Genomic DNA, 9,198 nt, shown 5'->3' on the forward strand with positions numbered 1-9,198 from the left:
TTGACTCTAAGTGGGAACGGTAAACTAATATCAACCATAGCTGCTTCAACAGAATTCACATGTCAGCTTCACAAGATCACAGTTGTTTTCAAAGCCAGTTACGTAGCCACTGAGATGTGTGAAGTTATGCAGCCTTGGTTCATTTCTCCAGGGACTTAATGAAAATAGCATAAACAGGTATTTTTAAACTATTAAAACATGAGTCTGTTGACAGCGATTATGCTGATCTCGTCACATATTTCCCATAATTATGCAAAACCCTCCTGACACTCTGAAACACTGATATATTAGTACGAATACTGCATGCCCAGTTCCTACACTGCTGAGAAAAGATGTGGTTCATATGGTAACTAAGTGGCTGATAGAAATGTATATTACATTTTTTTTCATCCATAAATGAGATGTTTTTGCTCTGAAATTAAAACTATAGGAGTTATAAGGTGTTGTAGATGCATAAAAGTTAAAAAACAGGCCATGTTACCCCATGGTTAGGTGGTTGCTAAGCAACGTGAAGCGATCAGTATGTGTCATGCATAATTCAGCATTTGCTAATATAAATAAAATGCTACTGTCATGAAATCAAACACAATATGATGCTTTTATAAGGTGATACAAGTGGATAAATCCAAAGAATGTGTCCTTTGAGCTCACTGCTAGTTAGTTGTATAACATCTCAACATCTGATATAGACAAGAACCCTGCAGAGGCCTAAGATGTACCTAAGATTCCAACTTTGGGAGTTCAACTCCTTATCATTATTATCATTGTAATAAAAAGTCAGTAAGATCAGTCACTGGCTGATTAAAAGGACAGAGAGTAAGTGGTTGGAGAAAGAGAGGCTTTTCTTCTTCTATTAAACTGTTTTACTTCTCGTTTGTTCATTCCCATAGTTACACTGTTGATGATTCAGCTTCAAAATCCACACGGTCATTTTTGTGTGGTCATAACTGACGCATGGGCTAAAGTTTAACAAGTTAACAATGTTAATTTTAGGCATGACTTTGAGTGGATAGTTTCTGTCTTTCAGTTGTGTGCCCTATCTAAAGCATGTCAGCAAGCAAAGCCCTGTTAAAGTGGATTACAGCTAGTGACGGCATGTATAATAAAACATAATATCCTCCCCTCCCCCCATAGCTGTAACTCCTTGGTCAGCTTGTGGTGTGTATCTGTGTGCACTACAATCTATTACATATGTGCTCTCTGCAAGCTTTCTTTTAAAACAAGGAGAGTCACAGAACATGCAGGGCACTGCAGTGAAACAACCTACAGCTACAAAGCAACCTTACATCTGCCACATCATTAAGTAAGCTGCTGGTGAGTCACCTTTAAATCTGTCATCCAAAACAACCTATGATGGACAGCTGACGTGTCCAGGACATTGCAGGACAAGACATCTAACGCATACTGAAAAGAAGTCCAGCTCCGGCCTTGAACTTAGAGACGAAAAAGAAATAAGACAGAATGACGAACTACTTATTCTTTTTTTAAGTTGGTCTTGGCTTTATTTACATTCGTTTAGCTTTTTTCAGTTTTTTTTTTTAAATTGTGGAAAAGAAATAATGAATATACTCAACTAAATTATCAATTAATACATTTCACTGTTTTAAATGACCATATTGTTAGGGTGGCCTTCATTTTAGCGCAGGTTTAACAGCCAAATGCAGACCGCCCAGGAAGGCAGGATGAGATCAGTTAATTTTAAAATGGAAAAAGATCCTCTTGCCCACAAAAGCAAAGGCTTAATGACTGAGATAAACAACAACATGCTGAGAACGGATCAAGTTCAAGTTCAAACGTGGGTAAGAGGAAAGCAGCTGGTCCATTAATGGACTGATGCGATAATGAGAAGCAGGTGTGGATTATTAGAAAACTGGAACAGGTGATAAGATAAATGTGTCAGGTGACCATGCACCTGGTGGACAGGTGCTCAATGGCAGTGACTATGAAAGACCTTATAGCAGATATTTTGAGGCATTTATCGAGGGAAGCACAGGTGTCACTAATCACGTTAACAATGACTGTTCAATTCAGGTAATTCAATGAAGCCTTGTCATTGAGCCACAATGAAAACACAGAAACACGAATGCTGCACACCCTAATTAAATAGCCATTATTTACACCTGTTTGTCCTGATTAATGTTGACTTCATTTTTTCCCCACAGTCCGTTTTTTCAGGATGAATTTGCTGCATAAACGCAACACATTCGGTGTAAATATATTTTTCACGTTATGTTTGCATCCAGAAAAATTCTTAATTTAATGTTGTTTAATCACAAAGTGTTCAGTGTGTAACAGCCTTTTAGAGCAGATCTTTTGAATTGTTTAAGCCATGAGGTGCTGGTCGCCATGTTTCTAAACAAGAAAAGGGAGATATGGATATTCTGGGTTCGGCGAGTTGGAGCTGTATCACGACCACACATACATATTTCAGGTCAGTGGGACAGTTTGAGCTCTTTTTGTCATTTTAGAGAGCCAACTGACGTGGAGCAGCGTGTAGCTGCGTGTCTGAGGTTAAATAAGATTGTTTTTATTATCATATGTACAATTCCAGTTAAGCTTTTTGAGTTATTAGTGTGCTTGTTGCCAAATGCAGTGATCTGATTGGTCAGCTCCCTTTATTTGAATGCGAAAAATCGAGTTTGGTTGGAAAAAAAAAAAATTGTCCAGTGAAATTATGTGGCCATTGTGAACAGCTGCATTAAAAATTGGCAAATCTGAAAAATATTTTTAATGCACGAAATAAGATTAAGCACGTCCTATAAAAGCCTTGAGACAGAAATCATTATATAACGGTAATCACCAGTATCTTAGCAAATACAACATAATGTTTATTTCGTAGATTATCATCCCTTTTTGAGTTAAAATAGATGATAAAGAAGAATATGAATTACTGTGAGACTTACAAGTTGCTAGTCAACGAGATTACAGGGGTCATAAATTGTAACCTGAAATTGTTGATCCAGTCTGGTGCAACTTGCCTGTTTCATTAAGCCGCACATGCTAGGATTTGGTGTCCTCCTTCATCATCAAGGTTTTCCTCACTAATGTGCTAAAGAACTTACAAAAACTCCTCTACACACATGCTGGCTAAGATGACTAGTAAATGGAAAATTATCTTTTAAAAGAAAAATAACACACGCATTATTTACTTGCTAATACTGCAAAGTTGCTGGCTTTTCAGCTTACCCAGATCCAGACCTCGTCAACAGGACGCAGGCACAACTTAAAAACGATACAAACTACAGATTTCAGAGGAAGTGGAGTTAAGCTTGCTTTCAGAGACAAAAGGCAACTGTGACAAAAAGATGGCAGCAATTTAAAGAATGAGCGCAAAACCATGAAAAGCTTAATGACAATTCTGTTGGACATACAAGGAAAGAGATTGCTTTAACTAGAGTTCTTTTAATTGATAACTATTTTTAGTTTTCTTTGGACAAGCACTGCCTGCATTGATTGCCCTCATAGAATGCTACTGGTTTATGAGTACAATATCTGCCCAAGATAATAACATAGTCACCGTAAGCATATTAGTAGTTAATATTAGACTCTAGCTAAAATCATTGGCTGCCAAAATTCTCAGTTACCAAATGTTCTTTACCCTAATATTTTAAGTTTTGTATCCAGACACAATTAGAGCGACTGCTTTGCTAATGTTTTGCTCACACTAGTTGTTTTGTTAGTGCAGAGTTATGAATCTTAAAAGGGACGATACTTTTTTTTTTTTGCACAGATTTTAATACCACAATCACAATGGAGCACAAATAACATGAAGTAGAGGGAGAAATTACCTTGATAGTTAATATGTTCAAAACTGAACAGCAGGCAGTGAAATCAATGCTGTCCCTGTTCAAATTTGCTTTCAGTGCAAGATAGTGGTAGATAGTCACGTAAAACAAACAAACAAAGCAACTTCCCTCTCTCTTCCGATTACCTGTGATTCACAAGCACGTGTATAAGATGCGGGGATGAAGGGATGAAGAAATCCCATGAAATTAGAAACCAGTCACTATAAGGTGTCCAAACAATGAACCAAAAAAAAACCCAAAAAACTACTGTCATCAGAGTTCAAACCCAGCACTCCACTTTTTTTCTGTCTTCATGAATTTATCTTCCTTGATGCCTTATATTTAATTTTGTGTCTGTATCTCATATCCTCATAGCACTTTATTTTATTGTTGATTTATTCTGTTTGCACATTGTGTAAGGAAACAACATTCTGATCTTGCATTTGTCCAGCACATATTTCAGAACTGAAAAAAACAGTTGTCTTGTAAATAATGCAGCTTGTGGTTTTCCATGTGTGAATGAAGTCAGTGCAGACCTCGAGTGCTTACAGCTTCACAAGAGCAATAGATGGTTGTCAAATTTTCTGCTGCACAGTGGGGAAAAAAAAGAACAGTTGGGTGACACAGGGAAGCAGCTGTTTCCTTCATTTGCCCTGACTCATGGCATCATCACAGCTGACTCATGAATTCAGGCTGCTTTCACCATGTGCACATAGTGCTTACTTAGAAGTCTGATGCTGTTAGGACAATGGAGGTGGCGGACTTTTGCCTCCCAAGTTTGTACTGTTAAAAATATATCAGCACGAGAAAGCCAGCTTCAAATGAGAGGATGACCTGGTAGACCAGCGGTCCCCAACCTTTTTTGTGCCACGGACCGGTTTATGGCCGACAATATTTTCACGGACCGGCCTTTAAGGTGTCGCGGATAAATACAACAAAATAAAACTAGTACCAGTACCGAAAAAAAGAAGATTTATTCATAACACACGTGAAAAGACCCAGGAAAACCGAGTTAACGACAAAAACGATAACAAAATAACGCTGAAAACCGATAAAAACCCTGAAAACCATACATTTCACACCTGAGCCTCAACTCTCGCGGCCCGGTACCAAACGACTCACGGACCGGTACCGGTCCGAGGCCCAGGGGTTGGGGACCGCTGTGGTAGACTATACCTTATGTCTTACAGGATAGGCATTCAAATGTTATTGTTAGCTAGGACTGACTCAGAGCAGTGGGTTTAGAATAGGGTTTAGTATTATATTTACATTTAATTACAGAATGAGCAGCTTTTTCATGCTGCATATGCTCAATTTCTGCCATGGTCCACCTTTCTGCCCCTTTAGCGCTCATACTTGCTAATTTGTTAGCAAACAGCACACTCTTAATCTTTGCTGGTTTGGTTCCAACCAACAAACATCAACATTTTTCTCTGTAGCAAGTGCTTGACATTCTAGGTTTTAAATCATTCTCTTTTTTCTGTTTTCTATCAAAATGGGATCCTTGACTTGTTAGACGAATCTGTCTGTAATCTTTTGATTACTTCCTGTTTTACATTAAAAGTTATTTTCTCTCATTTCAAGTTCTTTTTACTATTGGCCTTTGTATTCATTGATTATCTTAACCTGCTATTCATTGCTTTCACCTGTGTGTGCTTCCCACCTGTCTCTTATCAGCAATCATTCTTGTGTGTGATCATGTTTCCCTGTCTAAGCTAATGCTTTCTTTTTGGATTTGTCTTTACTTATGAATTAATTTTTGCAATGTAGCATGAAGGCAACATACCTCACTGACTGCTCAGGAAAAAAGTTTTAAAAATAAAAGATGTTCAATTCCACCTTAAAAAAACAACATTTCTTAAAGTTTACGTTCTTAAACCTTCAGTCCACTGAAGGTTTAAGAACTTCTCTCACTGATTCAAGTGGAAAATTAAGTGCAACAACTAGTGTCCCATACACTACCAAGATGTTTCCATGTAAAATTGATAGAAAAACAATTAAAAAAAAAATCAATATTCATGCCAATATTTCACATAAAAATATATGTAAACAAGATGTTTCTCAAATAATAACAGCTGTACAGAAAAATCAGCTCCAGAGGGCTAACAATACCATCCATAGATATCCCCTCCCTATCATGGAGAATCTACATAGTTCCTCAAAAAGACTAATATCATAATGGATCCATTTCATCCTGGTTTATAATTTTTGGAATTTGTTATGACTGTTGTGAGTGATCTTGAGAGATGTTGAGATTGCACCTACTTTCGCTGTTTTGTTTTGCCTCAAGGTGCTTTATATTGTAAGGTAAAGACCCTACAATAATAAATGGAAAACCCCAACAATCATTCCACTTTTAAATATTCTAGTAACCACAAGTAAGCCCACAGTCTGAGAGGGAGGAGCTCTAATGGGGTGATACGGTACTATAAAGTCATTAAGATAAGATGGGGCCTGATTATACAAGACGTGTGAGGAGCAGGATTTTGAATTTGATTCTGGATTTAACAGCGAGCCGATGAAGAGAAGCCAAAAGAGGTGAAATATCCTCTCTCTTTCTAGTCCCTGTCAGTCTTCTTGCTGCAGTAGTTTGGATCAACTGAAGGCTTTTCAGGGAGTTTAAGGACATAATATAACAACGATAATAATGAATTACATTGTTGACAGTGTTGGGGAGTAACGGAATACACATAGCGTCCACCTCCAACCTAAAGAATCATCTGAAAAAACAAAACAAAAAACATTTCCCTGCTGCAACTATTTTGTTTTAGTTGTGGTAGCTACCTGGGTTATGTCCCACTTCAATATTTTAAATGTACTATTGCTGTGTGATTTATTACTATTACTGAAGGCTGCGTTACAACCTGCTAGCTGCAAATGATCATGTGCTTTCTGAAAGGAGACAGAAAGAAAACATATTGCTGATACAGAAATAGTTTTCTGTACAAGATCACTGCAAAAAGTGCAGCATTACCTAATGTCCACCCTACTGTTACTCATATTATATTAAGATTTAAAAATCTAGTTGGTAAATCTTTCAGAACTGCACATGATTATTTGCAGCGAGCAGGTTGTTAATGCTATCCATCAAGTCTGCAGTCTATGAACTGACCTCAGCTAACGCCAGCTAACAATGCTAGCTCAGTAGGGAGTAACCTTCAGTAACAGTAATAAATCATGCAGCAATAGTACATTCATGTTGTAAAAAGCATGACAATATATCAAGTATTCCAGAGTATTTAGAATACGTTACTCTCATTGAGTAACTTAACAGAATATGTTACAAACTACATTTTGGTCCATGTATTCTGTAATCTGTGGTGGGATATATTTTAAAAGTAACCTTCCCAACACTGATTATTAAATATATAATTTGAAATGAAGTGTTCAATATGATATAAAGCACAAATGCTGCGATAAAGACGTTTACATAAAAGCTTCGGTAAAAAAGAATTGCAGTTTTACCTGCTTCTGATTACACAACAAAGTAAACAGTACAGTAAGCAATTACCTTTCCCAGCAAACCCTTAAAGTAAACAATCATATCCGTCTGTGGTTTCCACCGTCTGAAACGACCCAAGTAAGTATTGTATTCACAGGCAGGAAGAGGCGGCAACATTCTTATTTTTTTTAATGGAAGCTGCTCAGTGATCCCCTAAAATTTCAAGCATACTCCACGTGGATATTTCAAACCCATGTGACATTTCATTGGTAAGAGGATGGATGATCTTTCCATTGCATCATCTCAGTCTAGATGGTAGGGCTCATGAAAGGCTGAACCTTCACTGGCCTCCTGACGTACCTGTTCGCATGTGTAGAGAGCCACACAAATGAAAGCAGGGCAACATGAATGGAAACAACTGCTCTCTCCAATGCTCCAAAAAATGTTGAATACATCATAAACAACTGATGTGATGCTTTGTCATGCAGCAGGCAGGTTAGGACCTAAAAACAGAACTAATTCGAAAAATCCCTCAGCTTCATTTGCTGGCAGCTCACGGATTAAACAAAATGGACTGAAACCTAAGAAAAACACACTGACTGACGATGAACAAAGCACTGAATGTAAACTGGAACCCTGTGCAGAGCTGCAGAGCCTAGATAGCTAAACTAAAAAGCCTGAAAATATAAATACTAATCAAGAGAAAATCCAACCAGTGCAATCAATGCAATCATTGGGTTATAATAAAAAAATCAAAGTTAAGTTATGGATGAGATTTAAACTGTGACTTTGAAACAGAGTGTATAGGCGATTTACCGAATGTGTAGATAAATCCCCCTCAACATTTTCTTAACCTTGTGTGTGCCTCTCACATAACTTGGGGCTGAGCACTTTCCCTCTCAGCTGAGCTCAAAGGGCTTTGAGGGCTGCCAGGATTACTGTGCCCGGTGTCTGTGTCACTTACCCGGTGATTGGCATATGGCAAGCCATGTGACACAGCCAGCATGATGGTGAGATCAGCTTAATCAAGAAGCCGTAAAGAGACACTGCATTCACAGAAGCATGCGATGAATGGTCGCTGTCATTTCTCTCCTACGTCCGTGGCTCCTGTCATAGACCATAAGCTAAAACATTACAGCGTGACTTGATGTACCAGCACATTTAAGCTTTGCCAGAGCTTCATTGTCGTTGTTGGTGCAAAGAAACCCTAATAATAAGAACAAAGTGATTGCAGAGCAGCTCATTGCATGAGGATTATGTTCTTTTCTGGCATGGCTGACTCTACTGGGAACCAGTATGATCTGCAGAGTAAAACAGGATGGAATTGGCCTTTTGGGAGAGCAGTGTGCTCAGGGAGTCAGGCCAGGAGAAGCACCTGTCCAATTTCCTCACTGAGATAATCCCCATCACCTTTCACGTCATCATTGGGGATGTGCATTAGCTTCTCATGCACAGCTTAACAATAAAACTTAAAATAAAACAGTATATTGAGCCTGTGCTGGAATGTGTACTGAACTTTTTCTGCAGGGTTTAAACCTGCAGTTTATGGTGTTACAGTGATGCTTGTACTCCACCTGGTTCACAGTCTGCCAGTGCAGAGAGTACAGTCAAAGAGGCTTATGGCCATACGCTACCAAAGAGGTTTTGCACACTCTGGGCCCCCTCCATTCAGAACAATGAGCTGTGTGTGTGGCCCTTTTCTCTTTGGAGTCATACAACACATGGAAGCTCTGCTAACAGGTCAGTGGAAATGAAACAAGTCCTCAGCCAGTTGTTTGTACATTTCTGTGGTGCTATGGCTGCAGATGAAACTATTTTTTGCCCTCACTGCACTGGGAATACAATGTGCTCATGTGTTCCCCAGGCTGATCATCAAATGTAAAGGAGAATAGAGCTTGCATAACACTGTGGGTTACAGTAATAGACAGCAGGCCTCATGATATTCAAATTTCCTCACTGTTCCGCTTTAGC

This window comes from Perissodus microlepis, chromosome 18 (assembly GCF_051167445.1).
Source record: "Perissodus microlepis isolate ML-2025 ecotype Zambia chromosome 18, ASM5116744v1, whole genome shotgun sequence".
Lineage (NCBI taxonomy): Eukaryota > Metazoa > Chordata > Actinopteri > Cichliformes > Cichlidae > Perissodus > Perissodus microlepis.